Source organism: Canis aureus, chromosome 17 (genome assembly GCF_053574225.1).
Source record: "Canis aureus isolate CA01 chromosome 17, VMU_Caureus_v.1.0, whole genome shotgun sequence".
In the NCBI taxonomy this organism is placed as follows: Eukaryota; Metazoa; Chordata; class Mammalia; order Carnivora; family Canidae; genus Canis; species Canis aureus.
The window spans coordinates 42,104,123-42,125,771 of record NC_135627.1 but is presented as its reverse complement, the minus strand read 5'-3'; the positions used below and the strand labels follow the sequence as shown (position 1 = coordinate 42,125,771).

Below are 21,649 nucleotides of genomic sequence, written 5' to 3'. Positions count from 1 at the left end.
TCTCTCAAAAATAAAAAAATAAAAGAAGTCTCAGAGACCATTGCAGGCTTGTGAAAGAAAATAGTTTTGAGCACCAGTTTTCTTGGTGTTTCTTCATCATCACAGATGAGGTTTTCTAAGAATAACCCTGCATTTTCTCCTATAAAGGGTAACCTCATTGTTTCCGTTTTTCAGGCCAGAGACCTTTGAATCATCCTTTATTGCTGTGTCTGTTTATTGAATATGTCCCACACATTCAGCCGGTCATCAAATCCAGTCACGGCTAATGCCATTTTATTTCAAATCATCTACATCAATGCCTCTATTTTGGGCCAAGTCTCCAGCATCTTCTCCTTGAGACACTGTGATTTGCCTCCTAAGCCCTCTTTCTGATTTTTCACCTTTGCATCCCTTTAGTTTATGCTTAACATAACAATTAGAGTGATCCTCTTCCAAAGTAGGTGAGATCAAGTGTGACATCTCCTCTGTGTAGTAACATCTTCTCACAGGAAAAAGCCAGACACCTTCCAGGATCTTAGAGCATCAGTGCTTTTCTCTATCCCCGTCTCTCTGTGCCTCCTACTCACCCTCTTGCTCACTCTGCTCAGTTACACTACTCTCCATGTTTCTTAAACACACGAACACAGGCACACTCCCTCTTCGAGTCTTTTGGCTTTGTTCTTCCCTTTGTCCCAACGGGATCTTTCACAGACCTGTCTGGTTGACTAACTTCGTCCTTACCAGGTCTTGGTTTATATGCCCCCTTCTCAGTATAGCAGTCCCTGGGGCATGCTGTGTGGTTCCCATTGTCTTTCCCTCTTTTATCTTTGTGCTTGTCTACTTTTCAGTGCAAATATGAAAATAACTGACAGAAACTTTTTCACCAATTGTGAAATGAATGCCCATCAATTGCAGGAACTGAAAGAATGGCCACCTTCCATACCAGGTGATGCTATGGTATTTTGGTTGCATATATTAGATAATGGTATGTTTTACCCTTTGCAAGTGTTATGAAATTTAAACACCTATCAGAAGAGGATTATTTGTGAACTTCTTAATAAGAGTCAGGGCACCATAAATAAGCTGATTAAAATTACGTAAGCCAGGAATAACATTTATTTTATTGTAGAAAAATAACAAGGAAAAGCAGTCTCCATTTAGAATTTGTGTGTGTGCATGTGTGCAGGTGAACGTTGTGTGTTTGCCTGTGATTATATCACTTTGACTGGAGCTATTATTCAATAGAAAAGTCCTTCAAATGTAATTGCAAAGTTAGAGACCTACAGGGAAATGGGGATCAAAAGCTCTCATCACTCCAGATGCTACAAAGCCTTCCCTTCCAGATGCTACCGATTTTACTCCCCAGGTATTTTTAAATTAGGAATCTGTCTTGGCTGGTGCAGGAAGACAAGAGGTCAAGCTAAATCAGATGATTCACCTAAACCTATTGAAAAAGGAAAGTGTCCTAGGAGTCTTGTTGCTATTGTAAAGGATTATTTAGTGAATCCGATTGCTGAGTTTCTAAATATCTCAGCAGTTTGACAAAACTTGATATCTTGACTTGATCAGGACAGAGTCTGAAAATAGTGAAACCTTTATCAGAGAGTCTGAAATCACAGCAGCTGCTCAGAAACAGTGATTACTGCTTCCTGTGGAAAAAGCAGAAGTATAACTGCCCTGACTAGAATACCACCATCATGTTCTGAGGACTTACTTCTCAGAAGAAACCAAGGCAACACACTCAGTTAGGTTCTTTTTTCTAAATTTTATTAATACATACTTACGAAGATAATTTTAGAAGACAGATATATTTTTGTGTGAGTTATCTAAAGACAATAAAGAGCATGATATTTTAAAATACCTCTGTCATGGATAAGGATATATTAATAAATCTTTCTTTTACTTGTTTGCTCATGGTATTGTTTATAAAGCCAAACTGATATCTTTGAAAAAAATACATTAAACTATATTTTCTTTTCTTAACTCAGAAGGGGATAATTACTGGGGCCCCTGGGTGGCTCAGCCAGTTAAGTGTCTGCCTTTGGCTCAAGTCATGATCTCAGCGTCCTGGGATCAAGCCCCAGTGGAGCTCCCTGCTCATCAGGGAATCTGCTTCTCCCTCTGCCTCTGTCTTCCCCCCTGCTGGTACCCCTGCTGTCTCTCTCTCTCAAATAAATAAAATCTTTAAAAAGGGGGTATAATTATTGACAATCCTCAATATCAAAGGTTTTTCTGTCTGACATCGCGTGTCAAATAACCTCTAATCTTTGATATGAGAACTGAAAATCAGTCAATCAAATGATGGAGAAATGGACACCTGGATGTTGTGAGGACTGAATGAGACAATAGTCAACATAATAATATCAAGTGACTTGTATAGTTGTTGCTGTCAGTGAAGTGGGAACTATAACAACAAATGGCCTTATTTAAAGAGCTAAATAATACATTTAAGACAGTGAAGAGGTTCAAGTTAATCAGCTAACAAAAACGTCTAAATTCTGCTTTTTGTTGCTTTGCAAATTAGATCGCTTTTTAGAAAATTATGGGAAATCCCAAATTTTACTGATACACCTACCACACTGAAAAGTTTAAAGTAGCATTGTGGATATGACACAAAGAATATTGCAGGGTTTCTAATGCTCTTTATAATTTGAAATTTTTCTACGAATATGTCAACTATCCTAACATGTGAAGTCATTCTAGGGTTGTAGAAGTATAGAATTAGAAATTTTAGGAAGCTATGGGCTTTTTATGTTTTTTATCGAACAAGAACACATAAAATGCTTTGAAATAAGAATAAAAATCTGTATATATTTTAATATATTTTTCAAGTGTATTTTGAAATTGAGGAAAATATAAAATAAAATACAAATATTTAAAATATTAAATACAAAAAAAAATATATGTGAAACTATAGATTATACGGTCTATAATTTCCTCCTTTAACTAAAAGACAGAGTCTAGACACTTTATGTGAACAAAGTATTTTTTGTCCCTAAATATACATTTTCCCAAACATTTTTACGTTTCCAGTGTGAGATTTTGACATCTGAAAAATGTCTATACTGTTCATTGATTTTTTAAAGATTTTTTATCTTATTTATTCATGAGAGACACAGAGAGAGAGAGGCACAGACACAGGCAGAGGGAGGAGCAGGCTCCATGCAGGGAGCCCAATGTGGGACTTGATCCCGGGACTCCAGGATCACGCCCTGAGCCAAAGGCAGATGCTTAACCACTGAGCCACCCCGGCGTCCCTTACATTGATCGTTATAACCCTACAGCCTTTACCACCTGTCAGAAATGTTCATAATATTAATAACTCATTCCTTATGCTTGGATTTTCCATTTATTCTAATATCTACTAATTTTGCTACTTTCAATACAGTGGTTTAGGAGTTGATCCTCTGATTGAAACATCCCAAATTGTTCATTAGGATAATATACATAGAAAAAAGGGAAATGTATTACATGACCTAAGAAAAAATTTAGTAATCTTCCATACCAAGAAATTACAGTCAAAATTTTAATCCTAAATGCATATTTTAAAAATGCTTATGTAATTAGTGAAGTGCATAATAAAATTTAAATTTTAAAAGACTTTAGAATTAATGTAATAAGTTACATAATTAATTTCTAAGGTCTAATTAAAATTGTAAACATCATTTTCCTGACCTGTGGAACACAGAAAAAAGTTCACGTCATTGCTAACAGTAAATTCAGTTTCCATGGTAACTTTTTCCTTTGTCTTGCTCACCATCATTTTTTCCTTTCTTATTTTTCTTCTTTTATTATTTTTTAAAAGATTTATGTATTTATTTATTTGAGAGAGAAAGAGAGCCAGAGAGAGCTGAGGGGAGGTGCAGGGGCAAAAGCGGACTCCCCATTGAGCAGGGAGCCCTATAAGGGGCTCAATCCCATGACCCTGGGATCATGACTTGAGCTTAAGGCAGATGCTTAACTGACTGAGCCACCCAGGCAACTCTTATAATGTTTTTAAAGAATTTTTACCATTGGGTGCAGGCCATGAAAAACATGCAAAATACAATTTTGTTGATTAGTCTTGAAGCATTTGAGTAATATAGTTTATACAATTTTGGAATCACATTGATAAAAATTTTCAACTTTTAATATTAGTGGGCCCTGCTTCTGGGTTCCCAGGGAAGGTATATACTTTTACCAAAGTCAGAATGACTTCACAAAATTTCAGAGCATGGGCTCTATTTCTGCCCTGAGCACACTTTGAACATCTTCTTTGTTAGCAAATAACCTAAAGGAAACATTTAAAACTAAAATTTTTACTAAAGAGTAAAAAAAATCTCCCTAGGTTTGGTTCCCATACCTCCGAAACCTGCAACCTTTCATACACTAAAAGTATAAGATAAAGTTTGTGATTTTTTGAAATGTCCATCATGATGATTTGTAACTCTTGATATAATGAAAAACATATATAATCCTGTATTAAACACTCTTTCTCTGAAGCATTCTCTTCTTTGTGAAGATTGTGTATTCTGGGCAGCTGTCCTTATTTGGGCTCGAATGAAACTCTCTTCCTTTTTTCTTTTTAGAAATTCTAAAAAGTTTGTTCATTTTGTGTCAACAATATTTATCAGAAAACAACTCTGAACAGCTAAATTGCCACTATTTTTTCTTAAGTAGACATCTTGTAGTCCACAGTAAACTAGAAAATATTTCATAGATAAAAGTTAGAAAAATAGAAAAAGATGGTAATTGTCAATGTCAGTAAGAGCTTTCAAGGAATTTAAAATAAGTAGGAGTAGGCTTCCCCTCACACCCAAACAATGATGTTTTGCTCTATTACATAGAAGCTAAGGTTAATTTGACAACTGGCTTTAATATATTCTTCATGAATATCAGTTGGCTCTTATGCCATAGACAAATCTCTATAATATGAATATGAAACAATCATTCCTCACATTGCAAATTAATACTGGCTCATCTGATTATATTTTTTAAAAATTTAACTCAAGTGCATAGTTTTATAATGTCACAAATAAAAATGATTTTCAATTAATATGTAGTAATGATAAATTATTTCAAAGATGGAGATTTTTTAGGAGCAATGTTAAATGATCCTCTTATCACTTAATTAAATCAGGACATTTTGCAGTAGGTTCACGGTTGTAATAATATTAAGTCATTTGGATTACACTTTTGATTGACTATTTCTAAAAGGGAGTATTCTTAAAGTACTGTCTTAGCTTTAATGCAATTATATTTTCCTAAGAAAATTCTGGGAAATGCTTTTCCTGTCATAACTATAACTTATATATCTGATTTTTGAAAATGCCATAGATTTATTTTAATTCTAAAAAAGAAAAAGACATTTATCTTTTTAATGTCAAGGATTATTAATAGTCAATTTTAAGAGCTAAATGACAAATTAATGCCTTCATAAATCAACATGGATTCTGCAGGAAAAAAAAAAAAACAATTTTCTTACACATTTTTTTACGCAGCTTTAGGTGCTGTGTTTTGAAGTTGTGAAGCTTTCAAGAGACGCTCACTTTGAATAACTTCTATGATATCGTATATGATTTTCATTACCCACCGGGGCCAAAAATTTTCCTTAGAAAGTTGTATTCCTCAAGTAAGTATGCTACCTCTAATAAAATTAAGTATGTTACTGTGATTCCTAAAACATGACATGGTAAATGTTTTTCAGCTAATTCATTGTTTGAGTCCCCTCCCTCTTCCTGGCCAGGGAAAAGTGGAATTTGCCATCTCTGTTAAAATAAGACCATAGCTTGTTTCTGTCAATGAATATAAGCAAAAATAATAGCTCTTTCTTCTGGGTAGAAGCGTTTGATTCCTCATCCTTGATTCTCCAGATTCAGTCCATGTAAGCATGCAAGGAAATATTTATAAGGAAGGGTCCTTAAGACCAAAGCAACATAAAATGCTTAAAAGATGGAGAATGTTTGGGATTGAGAAATACATTCATTCATACATACATGAATACATACATTCATTTGCCATTGTTATAACATAGCCAGCCTACCTTGACCAAAGAACATATCAGAGTAAATTCACTATTTTTAAAAAAGATTTATTTATTCATTCATGAGAGACACACAGAGAGGCAGAGACACAGGCAGAGGGAGAAGCAGGCTCCTCCTAAGAGCCCGATGCTGGACTCGATCCCAGATGCCGGGATCATGACCTGAGCCAAAGGCAGCCGCCCAATCACTGAGCCACCCAAGCGTCCCTAAATTCACTATTAATACATTGACCTCAACTAATGTGTTTCAATTAAATCAATAGTCAAATTCCACTTAACAATGCATCACAAAATTTGCATATATCCTTATCATTCAATTTGTTTTCAGGGTAAAATTTTTCCCTGGGCTACTCTTTTTCACATGTGTATGTTATTATAATTAGAGGAGTAATTAAAATAGTCTCTTTTTAAAAAATTATCTGCCCTTTGCAAAGAAATAAATCAGCACTCTCTAAAGTGTAGCCTTTTCTTAATTTATAATCTATGATGGAGCATCAATACATGGAATTCCCTAAAATATAACTGTCAGGAGAAAGAATTAACATCTGTCTCATTAAACAACTAGGATGCAATAGTTTCAAATATACATAGCTACTACATTTTAGTAGCTACAATTATACCATATATATATACCTCTTATATGTTATACTTCATGTGTATTTATGACATAACTCTAATAATCTTGTTAAAATAGTGCTTTGCATATAATAAATTGGGCATTCTTACAATTTTAACAAATTTTTCTTAAAATTATATAGTTTGGAACATATATATTAAAAGAGTCAGTATATTTTATTTTTATAGGCTTATTTTCTATTTTTTAGGTAAAAATAAATATTATACCAAGATAGAGTTAAATTTGCTTTATTTAAAATGTAAATGAGGGCAGCAGGGTGGCTCAGCGGTTTAGCGCCGCCTTCAGCCCAGGGCCTGGTCCTGGAGACCGGGGATCAAGTCCCATGTCGGGCTCCCTGCTTGGAGCCTGCTTCTCCCTCTGCCTGTGTCTCTGACTGTCTCTCTTTCTCTCTGTGTGTCTCTCATGAATAACTAAAATCTTAAAAAAAATGTAAATGATATGGTTTTTTTAATATTTTCAAGCTTTTCTATAAGTTACAGCATTTATAACATTCAAAACAGAAATATATAATTATGATTATAGATAAATATTTTAAGTCATTTTTAACAAAATTATGTTTTATCTTTTATGAAAGTATGATTTTTCTTCTTCAAGCTTTTTAAAGAAATTGAATACATGAAGCAAATAACAAAAGTCATTCTATTAAATTATGTATACTTATTTTTGATCAGTTCAATAATTCCTGTCAAATTAGGTTCAAATGATCATTTTAATAATCTCCAAAAATTGAACCAGTCAGAAATATTTTTATTTATTTTACTATTCTTAAGTTACAATGCCTGTATTTAAAATAAAAGTATCCAGGGTGTCTGGGTGGCTCAGTACGTTAAGTGTCTGCCTTCAGCTCAGGTCATGATCTCAGGATCCTGGAATGGAGCCCAGAATTGGGCTCTGTATTCAGCAGGAAGTCTGCTTCTCCCTCTCCCTTTGTCTCCCCTCTCCTCTCCCTACTTGTGTGTTCTCCCCCTCTCTCTCAAATAAATAAATAAAAATTTTTAAGAACAAATAAAATAAAAAATATCCACAGCATAATTCATAATACCTGGCACATTTTTCCCAAATAGATATACACATGCATACATGCATATAAACAAAACAGAGATGAGTTATTCTAGATCACTGAATATTTTGATTAGTGCTGCTAATTTCAAATGACAAACACATAGAAGAAGAAGACAGTTCTTTTTTTTTATTTTTTTTTTTATTTATGATAGTCATACAGAGAGAGAGAGAGAGAGAGAGGCAGAGACACAGGCAGAGGGAGAAGCAGGCTCCATGCACCGGGAGCCCGATGTGGGATTCGATCCCGGGTCTCCAGGATCGCGCCCTGGGCCAAAGGCAGGCGCCAAACCGCTGCGCCACCCAGGGATCCCCAAGATGACAGTTTTAAAATAATAATTTTCTTTTTTTTTTAAAGTAGGCTCCACATCCAGTGTGGAGCCCAACGTTGGGCTTGAAATTATGACCCTGAAATCAAGACCTGAGAACTGAGTTCAAGAGTTGGACACTTAACTGACCTAGGCACCCCTAAAATAATAATTTTTGTGTTAATAATCTATTATTACATTGTCACTAGCTCCTATAGTGATAAAAAAATATGCTAGATATTGAAATTTTAAGAAATCTCAGAAACAATTCTCTAAGTTAAACATTCAGTATCAAATTATCTGAATGGGTCTACAGAATAAAAAGTGATTGGGCCAAGATGTCTGATGGATTTTGGCTTGAATAATAGTATTACTGCCTGCAGTTTAACCAAGTCTTCTTTGTCATTGATAGAAAGGGAGAAAAAGGACCTAATTTAACAAGATATTTTAAACAAGTGAGTTGCAGTTAGTAAATTACCCAAGACTCAAGAACTCTTCAATATTTTAAAATCTCTTATTAAAATAAACAAACACTTACAGTATTCCTGCTATGTTCCAAGTACTGTGCTATTCAAAGCATATAACAAATAGTGCATAAAAAGAAAATTGGAGAAATAAGGAAATTGTTACTTTATATTAATAACTAAAGTTAATGAAGACCACCTCTTTTATTCATTGTTTCATTTATATTATGAAGCAGTTTTTCATTGCTATTTATTTTTCAAGTGCCTATAACTATTCATTTATTTAAAAATATTTTATGTATAGGTTTTTTTTTTTTTTTTTGTGGCTCAGTAAGTCAAGCACCTGACTTTTGGTTTTCAGCTCAGGTCATGATCTCAAGGCTGTCAGACGGAGCCCCACATCCAACTCCTTGCTAAGCAAGGAGTCTACTTGAAATTCTCTCCTCCTTACCCTACTAGCACACTTTCTCTCTCATTCTTCCTCTAAAATTAATAAATGAAATCTTTGAAAAAATATTTTATGAATATACACATTCCAATCACTAGTTTAGTTAATAGGTACACCAGTGTTTGCAAATAAATAAATAAATAAATAAATCATAAATTTCGCTCTGAATAATGGTACTTACTATCTACCTGGTAATGTATCAATCAATCATTGCTACATAACATACTGTACAAAACATATTGTGGCTTTAAATAACCTGCACTTGCTTTGCTCTCAAATCTTTAGTCATGTGGGAGATGGCTGTTCCAAGACAGTTTTGCTCCATTTTTGGAAGTCAGCTAAAGGGTCAGCTGTGGATTACTGCTGCTCATCCTGGCTAGGCTTTTCTCTGTATCTGGGAACGTGACAGGGATAAAACAGTTGACTCAACTCTGCTCCACATGGTTTTTTTATGCTCCAGCAGTCTAGTTAGGGCTTATTTATAAGCAGTCTTTGGGGAGTTCAAAACAAAGAGGAGAAATCCATAAGGTAAATTAAGGAATAGGCTCAGAACTAACACACTCAGTTTTGCACACTTGGCTGACCAAAGCATAATACAAGGCCAGTCCTTGTGAGGTGGAATAGACTCAATTTGTTGGGATGATTTGCAAAGTCACTTTGCAAGGCAAAGCAAATAATTGCAGCCATTCTTTTTCAAAATATTAAACATAACAGTTGAAACCGACATTAATGAATCATGGAGATAAATGTACACTTTGAATAACATAATAATGGTTTTCCATTTTATCATTTGAAACCTAAGGCCTTATTATGAACATGGAAATTAAATAGGTTAAAATTTACAAATGCTGTGTATTTTGTTTAATTAATTTCTCAGTATAGTAAATACAACAAACGTCTGGGAGAACTATAAAAAATTGATAGGCACATCCCCAGGCCTGCTTTTTATTTTCCACAACATTATGCACCAAACCTAAGTACTCATTCTTCCCCTAATGGACCCAGTCATTTCTCTTATTATTCCTGACTTAAAGCTCTTCCTCATCTCCATAATGCAGAGCCAAATCTTTCCTAGCCATCATACTTTATTTCAAATTCTGTGGGTTTTTTTTTTTTTCATGACAAAATCTCATGTCCATAATCTCAACCTGGCTTCTCTTTAATTTCCATAGAATATTCATTTAGATAGGATAGCATATGATCTGAAATCACTTTAATTTCAAATGTAATTCTTTATGTGTGTATCTCCTCTTTGCTACTGAACAGAAAAGTCCTTAATAGAAGGGAATACACTCACTATCTATGTATCACAAAAATAACAGAAAAATCACTTATAAAAAACCTTAAAGAACTACAAAGATAAGAGCATTAGTAAAAGAGGAAGAAGTTCAATATTTCAATATAAATTTCAAGGCTGAACTGTGTATGCAACAAAATAAATTATTTAGGAGAATGGGATGAGCTGAGTAGAAAATGCCTACAGAGATGCAGAGGGAGATTTCAACAGAAATAAACCAGAATCACACCGTCTTTACCAAACACAGATGGAACTCCAGAGAGATTAGGAAGTGGAAACATGAGGTAATTGGGACTTCAAGGCTGACACAAACCCTCATTATCATCTCAATTTAACAGAGATGGCTGTGACTTTTAAGAGGTTAAGTAATTGCCTAAGATTTCACACCGGTATTAATTCATTAGACTTGTAGTAGATTCTCAAACTTAACATCTTGAGTTTAAGAAAATCTTTCATTTGAAACACACATTCCATTAATAGCCAAATCCTGTTAATTTTATTTTAACAGCCTGTTTACAATACATTCTCTACAATCCTCCATTTCTGGTCCTAATTTTTTTGTGTTCAATTATAATATACTTCTTATAACAACAACAACAACAGCAAGATGAAGGGGATTTAGAATGAGGATACAATCTGTATGATCTGGACAAGTTAATTAATCATTTTAATAATCATTTGATTCATCTGTAAAATGGTGAAAATGAATCTTTTATGGACTGAATGTTTAGGTCTTCCTTCAAATTCATATGTTGAAGCCCCGACTGCCATTACAATGGGATTTGGAGATGAGGCCATTGAGAGGTAATTAGAGTTAGATGAAGTTATGGAGATAGGCCCTCATGATGGGATTAGTGCCCTTGTAAAAAGTGATTCCAAAAAACTTCTGTTCCTCTCTGCCCAAACAGAGGAAGTCATCAAGAGCAAAAGCAGCTTGACTTCTTCTTTGACTTCATCAAGATAAGAAGCTTTTGCACAGCAAAGGATACAGTCAACAAAACTAAAAGACAACCTACAGAATGGGAGAAGATATTTGCAAATGACATATCAGATAAAGGGCTAGTTTCCAAGATCTATAAAGAACTTATTAAACTCAACACCAAAGAAACAACAATCCAATCATGAAATGGGCAAAAGACATGAAGAGAAATCTCACAGAGGAAGACATAGACATGGCCAACATGCATATGAGAAAATGCTCTGCATCACTTGCCATCAGGGAAATACAAATCAAAACCACAATGAGATACCACCTCACACCAGTGAGAATGGGGAAAATTAACAAGGCAGGAAACAACAAATGTTGGAGAGGATGCGGAGAAAAGGGAACCCTCTTACACTGCTGGTGGGAATGTGAACTGGTGCAGCCACTCTGGAAAACTGTGTGGAGGTTCCTCAAAGAGTTAAAAATAGACCTGCCCTACGACCCAGCAATTGCACTGTTGGGGATTTACCCCAAAGATACAAATGCAATGAAACGCCGGGACACCTGCACCCCGATGTTTATAGCAGCAATGGCCACGATAGCCAAACTGTGGAAGGAGCCTCGGTGTCCAACGAAAGATGAATGGATAAAGAAGATGTGGTTTATGTATACAATGGAATATTACTCAGCTATTAGAAATGACAAATACCCACCATTTGCTTCAACGTGGATGGAACTGGAGGGTATTATGCTGAGTGAAGTAAGTCAGTCGGAGAAGGACAAACATTATATGTTCTCATTCATTTGGGGAATATAAATAATAGTGAAAGGGAATATAAGGGAAGGGAGAAGAAATGTGTGGGAAATATCAGAAAGGGAGACAGAACGTAAAGACTGCTAACTCTGGGAAACGAACTAGGGGTGGTAGAAGGGGAGGAGGGCGGGGGGTGGGAGTGAATGGGTGACGGGCACTGGGGGTTATTCTGTATGTTAGTAAATTGAACACCAATAAAAAATTAAAAAAAGAAATAAAAAGAAAAAATAAATAAATAAATAAATAAGAGCAAAAGCAGCTGCTCTCTGCATGCCGGGAAGAAAGTTCTCACCAGAACCAGATCATGCTTGCCTCCTGATCTTGGATTCCTGGCTTTCCTAGAAAATAAACTTTTCTTTAAACCGCTCAGTCTGTGGTGTTTATTTAAGGCAGCCTGATCTGACTCATACAAAAACCTAATATATACATCTGTCCATGCAAAGTGAACACCCTCTCCCTTTCTTTAATTTTAAAGAGAAAGGTAAACAGTTTTATTCTAGCCCGGGTTAGGACAGCTGCCCAGGACACACCATCTTCACCAAGAAAAGAGTGCTCCAGGGAAGGAACATTTGGTGCAGGGTTACATATATTTTTTACATAAAGCATCACAAATCATTATGATGCAGGACAATCCAGAAGGTTACAAACTTTATCTTATGTTTTTAGTATGTACAAGGCTATATGACTCTAATCTTATGGGAACTAGAGAGGTTGTTTTGTTTTTATGTTTGGAATACTGTTTTTGTCGTTTGTTTTGTTATGTTTTTGTTGTTGTTTTGCTTTGTTTTAAAATGAGGCACACACACAATTGTACTTGGGGTGGAAATAGAGCCCATGCTTTGAGGTTTGGTCAAGTCATTTTGACTTTGGTAAATGTTAAAGTATAGTTTCCCTAGGAGCTAAGGAGCAAGACCCATAAATGTGAAAAGTTGAAAATTTCATCAAATTGGTTACAAGGATTAATTGAGATAATATCTTTCTGAAAGCATTATAACAAATGTATACCAATTGGTGTTATTCCTTCTATCACAGATACCTTTATATTCAGTATTCTGAGATAGTTCCCTCATAATATCTATTATCTGCCAAAAATTTTTCAGTGGCAACGTACTGCCTAAAGAAGACTCCAATTTTTAATGGATGTTAAGGCACACTCAGTGAGTTACCAGGTTTGATACTGCAGACTATGGGCTATTTTTATTTTAAAATAGACAATTATACAGCCAGTGGTTTCCACACAGAAGAAGAGTTCTTAATTTAATACAAAAATTAGATATTTATCTCTCTCTCTATCAGGCCAAGCTATAACTTCAAACCTCTTGCCAGTGAAGGGGCAGAAAAAGACCTTCCTGGATTGATGAAATCTGAAGTATTCATGGTAACATAACCAATTCTAAACTATTTTGTTTTTATTTTTAACCTAAGTTTTACATAAAAGAAGTTGTTTGAAATACATATAAAATAAAATACGGCTCATCCACATTCAAAATAAATATTTAAGTCCTTAGAAAATAATATTAGAATGCTAAAATATATTATGAAATATTTAAAATATGTATATCTATTTGTTATTTAAATGATATTTTAGTATATGAAGAAAAAAGCATTGAAATTTTATGGAAGGAAAATAAATAATAGGTTCTTGATTGGTTTAGTATTACTTTTTTCATTTCTTTATGTATATGCTCTTACAAACAAAAATCTATTCTATTTGATTCAAGTTTCATATAAATTTATTTTTCCCCTTTTTTCATCTGGGGAGAAATTACAAAATTCTTCTGTGGGTGCTCTATTTTTGAAGATGTGAGAACATATTCTGATGAGGAAATTTTGAATCAGCAGACCATAATCATCAAGGCTGCGGATTCCACTCTAGCAGTTTCTCACTTTAGTTAAATGTAAAAGTATATCAGGCATTTGAAGAAAAAAAGTTGGAAATCTTAAGAATTTTCAAAATATCTGCAGTAAAAGACAAAGTAGAGATGTGGAAGTAGTTCCATTTGCTCAAAGGCATTATTGTAGCTATCTGCTGCTATAAAAGAAACCAAGCTATAACTTAGTGGCTTACAAAATTTTCTCATGATTTTTTGGTACAGACTGGGTTCATCTGAGCAGCTTTAATCCTAGTATTGTGATGATGGTCACTTATGGGGCTGCATTCAGCTAGTGGTTGGGCTGTGCTCAGCTAAGACTTAGGGCTGAATGAGCCTTTCTCCCCCTCCATTTGTCCTTTCCACATTGATCTCCACATGGCCTCTGCCACAGGGTAGCCAGACCAATTATATAGAGGCTCATGCATTCCAAGAGCACAAAAGCAGCAACTCCTAAGACTTGGGTCTGACACTTGAACAGTATCATTCCTGTAATGTTCTATTGATTCAAGCAAACCACAGGCCAAGACCAGAGTTCATATTAGAAGAATCTACAAAGGGGCTTCAATATCAGGATATGCAGCTCTTTGCGAGCCACTAAAATAATAATTTGCTACAGACATACTGGAAGTGGCAGTAGATCTATAAGGTTGATCAAATAATCATAGATATCACCTCAGGCATTACTTGGGGATTCTTACTATCTTCAGATTCTTTGACATCATTACATAAACCAGATAAATCATTTTAGTTACCTTAAAAATCTCTATAAAATATAATTTTCTATTAAAATAATAAAAGAAAACTTCCACAAATTAAATTGGAGTACTAATTAGGTTGAAAAACTTAATATATAAACTTTAATGTATATGTTGCATGTACTTTATATAGTGTATACAAAATTAACTATATTCTACTTTATGAATGTCAGAAAACAAATATTATCAATTATTTATTTAATGATTTAAAGAAGTCAGTTCTAGAAATTATGTGGTATGGCAGTCTTGATATTATTAGAGACTCTTGTACAACATCCAGATCATGGTTGATACTGTCAAATTATATGTTTTAATGCATTGCTGAGATTGCCAAAAAGCATGAGAGAGAAGAGGAAGGAAGAAGATGAGGAAAAGGTAAGAGAAAGCAGAGAAGGAAAAGGATAAAGAATGAGCTGAAACCTAAAGGTTACCAGTAATATTAAGAGATTAATTAATTAATTAATTGAGTGAATATTTATCCATCATCTATTACTTCCCTATTTACTGCTGCAGATCCTGTAGGTCTATCAATGGTGAAGAAAAAAGATTCCTGCTTCTATATACTTTACCTTTCGTGAGTACAAACAAGCATTAAATACACAAATAGGTAAAATACATAATATGCCAACAGAAGTTCATCTTGACTGACACATTAGTGCAGCAATCTACAATTTTCACATACCAGTGCAAAGCTTGTTGGCCTGACCCTTTGAAAGGCAAAGAGTGCACTTGAAAACTATTTGACAAAATGCAAGGACAAGATCTATAAATACTGAAAGAACAAAAAAAAGGTTAACTTTTTCAATTCTTATTAGTCAAACTACATAGAGAAATGATTCATATTAATAAAAACAAATAGTTTTTCAATTCTTATTAAACTACATAGAGAAATGATTCATATTAATAATAAAAACAAATAGTTTCTCAAAATAATAAACACAAGATGTGATAAAGATCCCGGCAACATGACACACACAAATATATATATAATACACTGCATCTCAAAAGAAGCATTTTTATCATTTTTCAAATGAAGATTATTTAGAAACGAGCATAGAGACTAGCCTTAGAATGAACTGGTTGCAAGGCTGTCTGTAATAGGCATTTGGGAACTTGGATTTGGGGAGGATCTCACCACTTTCAGAACTCATGAGCTCATTGTGCCTAAACTGTGCAAATAATACAATTTATTTTAAGTACTTATCTTCTGAGAGTTTAGAATTTTGGTAGGTGCAAAGTAGGGCATATGGGCATTAAGTAATGAGCTTTTTTGGGACACAGAATTTCACATGTTACAATTCCTTGTTGGAGGAAATACACAAGTCCTGTGTGACTCTACTGGAAGAGGACTCTTGGAAGCTTATGTCTGGTTTCCTCCAGAATTTGCTGTGTACCTTTTCCCTTTGCATTTGCTTTGTACCCTCTTTGCTGCAATTAGTCATAACCATGAATATGAGTGCATGCAGAGTCCTGTGAGCTCTCCCAGAAAATTCCCAAACCTGAAGTTGATGACAGGGACCACTGACATAGAGATTATGAGAGGTGAAGTCATTTGTCTTTTCAATAGTGTCTGATTTCAAAGATTTCATTAACATGAAAACAGTCAACTGAGAAAATAGGAAATAATATTGAGAACTAAGATTCTTACCAAAAGCAAAGTCATGTCTGCCATATACCTGTTTATCTTTAACAAACTTATAAGATTTCTGTAAATGAGATGGATGACCATATCAATAAGTTATTATTTAAAAATCACAAGTCACAATCCCTCTTTCTTCACTCTTTCCAGAGAATTTAAAGGATAAGAGGAATTCAGCAGGTGCTGTTACTTGTTAACATAGATTTCAACTCCAGAGAAAGCAGAGACCTTTCTTTTCTTGGTCTTCTCTTTCTAATTTTCTAAAGGAATTCTCCCACAGGAATAGAGAAGAAGATGGGGTGCAATCTTAGTCTCATACTCAGTGAAACACTTTCTTTCACTCCATTTTTTCTCAAGCTCTGTTTCTCTAAACAATATTTTACTCTATTTTATCCAAAGTCGTTCATCTCTGCAGGTGTGTTAAGCCTATGTGACACCCTTTTTGTGACCTACAAATCTCAGCTAATCTCTATAGATACAGAAATCAGAGGAATGAAGTTTCATGGGCAAGACTTAATGTCAGTAGACAACACACGGTACCTACTTAAGAATATCAGATCTGAATATCAGGACTCATGACAATTGGGGAGGGCACTTGGTGTGATGAGCACAGGGTGTTGTATGCTGTTGAATTGCTATATTATAAACCTGAAACTGGTAGTGCATTGTACGTTAACTAACTGGAATTCAAATAAAAATTTTTAAAAAGAAAAAGAATATCAGATCTCAGTAAATGCACTGATTGTACTGTGTACTCATGTTCTGGATACCTGTGTGTTGAGGAAAGGGATGGGGGGTGAAAGGAAAGGAGAAAATGATCTGTGAAAGAGGAAAATTAGTGAGAGTATGAAGAAAGTAAAATAGAAGAGAAAAAAAAAACCTTCTGTTTTGGAACTTGCCCTTGGACTAATTTACTTCCTGTATGCTCATTTTGTCAATGATTAAAGAAAGTCTTTGATAATTAAATATGGCCTAACAACTTAAATTAAAACTTGTTGACAGTTTAATATTTACTTTCAATTATGATTAATATAATTCTTTAAACAAATATTTGTAAAGTAACTACATTTTGCCAAGTATTAAGAATACACTATTCAGCAGATGATAGAATTCTCTTAACCATGTGTTAACTTTAAAGAATTAAAATATATCATTTCAATACAAATCATTTGACTGTTACTAAAGCAAACCGATAAAAATGTTCTGTTTCTATTCTGGTGAATGTTGGTGGAGAAAAGAATAACCTTTTCCTCATAAGAAAATTAAGAATATATTTATATTTTATGTTTATGTTCTTAGGAGCTGAAAAAAGCATTTTAGGAAGAGAAGCAGTTTCCTTCTTTATGAAATACAGATATAAAGATGAATGATGTGAGAGTTTGTGATTAAGATGACCTTGATTTAAAGTTATTAACTAAGTATTGAATTGTGTTCAGAAATTAAGACGCAATACCAGGCCTTTGGATTAGGAGTGTTTGCAATCATTCATTATTCATAATTGAGGTCACTGGGCTTATAAAATGTACTATGTCAAAATTAATTCAGTAATGCATATCCTTTATGCACTGGAAAGTTTGAATTAAAGTCTGTGAATTAACAAAAAAAATTATTTACTTTTTTGGTTTCTCCAGTAGCATTAAAGCTGTCTAAAAGTTAAATACTTTAAAACATATATTCTTATTTCTTGAAAGTCTTTTAGTATTATATTTGTATGTGTAAATGCAAATATATAAATTGTAAGGTTCAATATTAAAATTGTCTAACATTTGAAGGATAAGACAAGATTAAACTCTTCTGATAACTATTTATGATAATTTTACTCTTTGCCTATTGTAATTATAGAAAATATCTAGTTTCACAGAAATCATTTTTTTAAATAATTTTTATTTATAGAGAAAGGGAGAATTTTTTTCTATGTTGTCCCTTTTATTCTCATGACATTCATTCCATAACTTGAAATTTTATGTCTTTTACTTTGTACTCAATTAAATTATTCACAATGTTTTTAAAACTTATGAACTAGTGTTAAACTAATGTGCTAATAAACCTGTTGATAAAACCTTTATTGTTACTTATTAGTATCATCATTTTACAGTAATTAAAATATTCTTGCACATTCTTATTTGATTTAAAAAGCCCTTTAGACATAAATTTTAGTATCACTGTGCTATATAGTAAACTTTATTTTTTTTTTAAATTTTTTTTTTAATTTTTATTTATTTATGATAGTCACAGAGAGAGAGAGAGAAAGAGAGGCAGAGACATAGGCAGAGGGAGAAGCAGGCTCCATGCACCAGGAGCCTGATGTGGGATTCGATCCCGGGTCTCCAGGATCGCGCCCTGGGCCAAAGGCAGGCGCCAAACCACTGCGCCACCCAGGGATCCCTATAGTAAACTTTAGTAACAAGACTTAAGTACAAGTAAACTTAGTAACTAAAGCTACTAAGCTTTAGTAAACTCAAAATTACAAGTACAAAATAACATAATAGATTTAATGGAAAAAGGTTCACTTTCTCCAGACTTCCCTTTGTAGTTTGCAATGTAACTGCAAACTTTCCCATCAAGAAATAGAATTAGTCTCTTCACCCTTTGATTCTAGGCTGGCTTTGTGCTTTTCTTTGGCCAATAGAACTTTGAGAAGTGGTATTATGTTAGTTCTGAGTTTAGGCCTCAAGAGTCATCATACACTTCTACTTTCTGTTGAAACTACCATGAGAACAAGCCTGAGCTAGCCTGTTGGAAGTACAGGTGTGTCAGAGATGAATTGTCCAATGAGACTGCCCTAGAGCAGTCAGCATAGAACCAAAACATTAACTTATAACAAGGGTGTAGTCTGAGAAGATCAATAGTCAGCCCTAAGAAAATTCACGAGCCTACATCATCTGCAGACTAATGAGAAATAATAAATGTTCTTATTTTAAGTAACAGATTTGTGATAGTTTATTATAGAACAATAATTAACTGAAATGCCTAGGAAATGTTTTTTTGTATAAATATTTTGTTAAGAATACAGTTTGGAAAATTATTTTGGAAATAGGTTAAGTGCTAGTGTGAGACCCTGCTGACACATTTGTTATACTACTAAAAAAAATGCAAATCTTAATTCTGCTGAATTGGAATGGATTTAATTGGAATAGATTTTAAAGAGGAAATTTTGGCAGAGAAATGAAATGATGTAACAAATGAAATAAACAGAATTGGAAATTCCAAACTCAATAAATAAAACTAAGAACTCAAGATATATTGAAAAGCTCACCAAACAAAACTGAAGAGATAATTAGTGAACTGGAAAACTGGAAGAAAGAAATAATCAGAATGAAGAAAAAAGTATTAGGAGTCATAGGAGATAGAATCAAAAAGACACACAGAGTGATGATTGGTTAGAAAGTCAGGCAGAAGAAAATAAGTCAGAACCAACATTTGAAGTATTGCCTGGAAATTTCATGATAGTCATGAAAAAAACATTGAGATACAAATTAAAAATCACTATAAATCCTATTAGGAAATAGCACTCCTCCCCCTAAAATTCAGAGACACATTATAAAACTGTTAAGAACCAAATATAAATACTAATTATTTTAACAGTAATTAACTTTAAAATAAATAAACCGATCTTTTGATTGTATATGTAATTTATTAAAGAAAGTATTGTAAATAGGAGAAGTAAATTGAAACACATCTGTACTTGACTCAAAAGTTTTTATGTTTTCCACTGCACTATATTTCCTCACTTCAAATATGCCTACCCCTTCCATATGGAATGCCCCTAGTTGGTTTACTTAATTGCACCTAAGCTGAATAAATGACAATTTTACTTTCAGTGTTTTCATATTTTTTGTTGCTGTTGCTTGTTCAAAATTGTATCATCTTCTTGTAGTGACCAACATAAATTGTATGGAAAGCGCCATCTAATAAGCACTGTTTGTTTTTTGGTTTTTGTTTTTTTTTCTTGGCCATTTATAGGGTTTTATATAATATCTAGTGAAAGTCCCCAAATGCTGAGGTTTCCCCTAAGAGAGGTGGAGAGATAAAGTAACAAAACTATTATATTCATGATTGGAAAGCAGAACCTGGAGGACACAGCTTGTATCAGACCCAAAGTAAGGCTTCCTGTATTTTTCCCCAGAGGATATGCAAGTGGGGTAAATCATGTCTGCTGAGCAGATGTTTAAAACTGAAATGGTCTATACCATATAACATTATCATTATGATCATAATTATCTTCATCCACAAAAAATTCCTGTTTCAACATGATGTATGGTATTACGATTATGGTGTGCAAAATTAGAATAACTTGATTTGTATTCCAATTTTTCTTCTTACTGGGTGTGCAACTTTGACCAAGTCACATAACCCCCTCACTGTCCTCTATCAAATAAGAATAATAAGAAAAGTTTCCTTGTGTAATTTTGTGAATAGACAAATATTCCATATGAACCAATTTGTAAAACAAATTATCACAGTGCCTCACACAGGAAAGCCACTCAATAGCTGCTAATAAAAATTACTATTACTATTTAAATATAAAACTTAGGACCCCTGGGTGGCTCAGGGGTAATGTCTGCCATCAGATCAGGACATGATCCTGAGGTCTGGAGATCAAGTCCCATATCGGGCTCCTGCATGAAGCCTGATTCTCTTCCCTCTGCCTATGTCTCCGCCTCTCTCTGTGTCTCTCATAAATAAATAAATAAAATATTTAAAAATAAATAAATAAATATAAAAGTCTACTCATGATGGTTTATAAATGTATAAATACATAAAGTCCTGATAACATATAAAAGATTTTTTAGGAATTGGAAAAAAATGTTTGAGTAAGTATAAAAATTAATGGCAATTGCATTTGTATAGGCAGCACATTTGGAGAATGAATCCATTCTTAGAAAACTTGGAAAAAAAATCTTTCAAAGTCATATTTACCTTTCAAAAACTTCAGGAATGGTTCTGAAAAAGTGGTTCACCGATTTCTGGTTTAATTTAGGGAATTTTTACTATAAACATTCTTGTGACAAATATAGGATGGATGTTAGTTCGTTGATCATTTTCACACACTAATGTGTATGTTTTAGATGTAGTAAATATTTTTAAATGTTTATGTATATATCATGTAGCAAAAGTATATGTGAATGTCACATTCATACTGCATCAACAATCACAGGATACTAACATATTTTGGAATGTTTGAAGACAATTGTTAAAGAACTTCAGAAGCACATAAATAAATAAATTAGGTGCATTCAAAGTAAATCAAATTATATCTCTACATAAAACACATGGTATATAAACTTAATGCTGAAGTGAACACTTAACCTACACAAAAAAAATGAAAAAAAAAGATGTAGGTCAAGCATTATCTAGGTTTACTTGACACTGTTTACTAAAGCAATAACTTCAATATTTAAGGAAAATGATGCTGCTTTTAGATTAT

General features: G+C 33.7%; 1 long non-coding RNA gene across 2 annotated transcripts in view; it reads left to right on the top strand.

Moving 5' to 3' along the window:
* LOC144287544 (uncharacterized) overlaps nucleotides 1-21,649 on the top strand; it is a 77,235-nt gene that overhangs the window by 12,519 nt on the left and 43,067 nt on the right. For both annotated transcript variants that reach the window (XR_013355328.1, XR_013355329.1), the window contains exons 2-4: nucleotides 5,460-5,590; nucleotides 13,250-13,331; nucleotides 15,096-15,156. This is a non-coding gene — a long non-coding RNA (uncharacterized LOC144287544). The remainder of the gene's footprint in view (nucleotides 1-5,459; nucleotides 5,591-13,249; nucleotides 13,332-15,095; nucleotides 15,157-21,649) is intronic.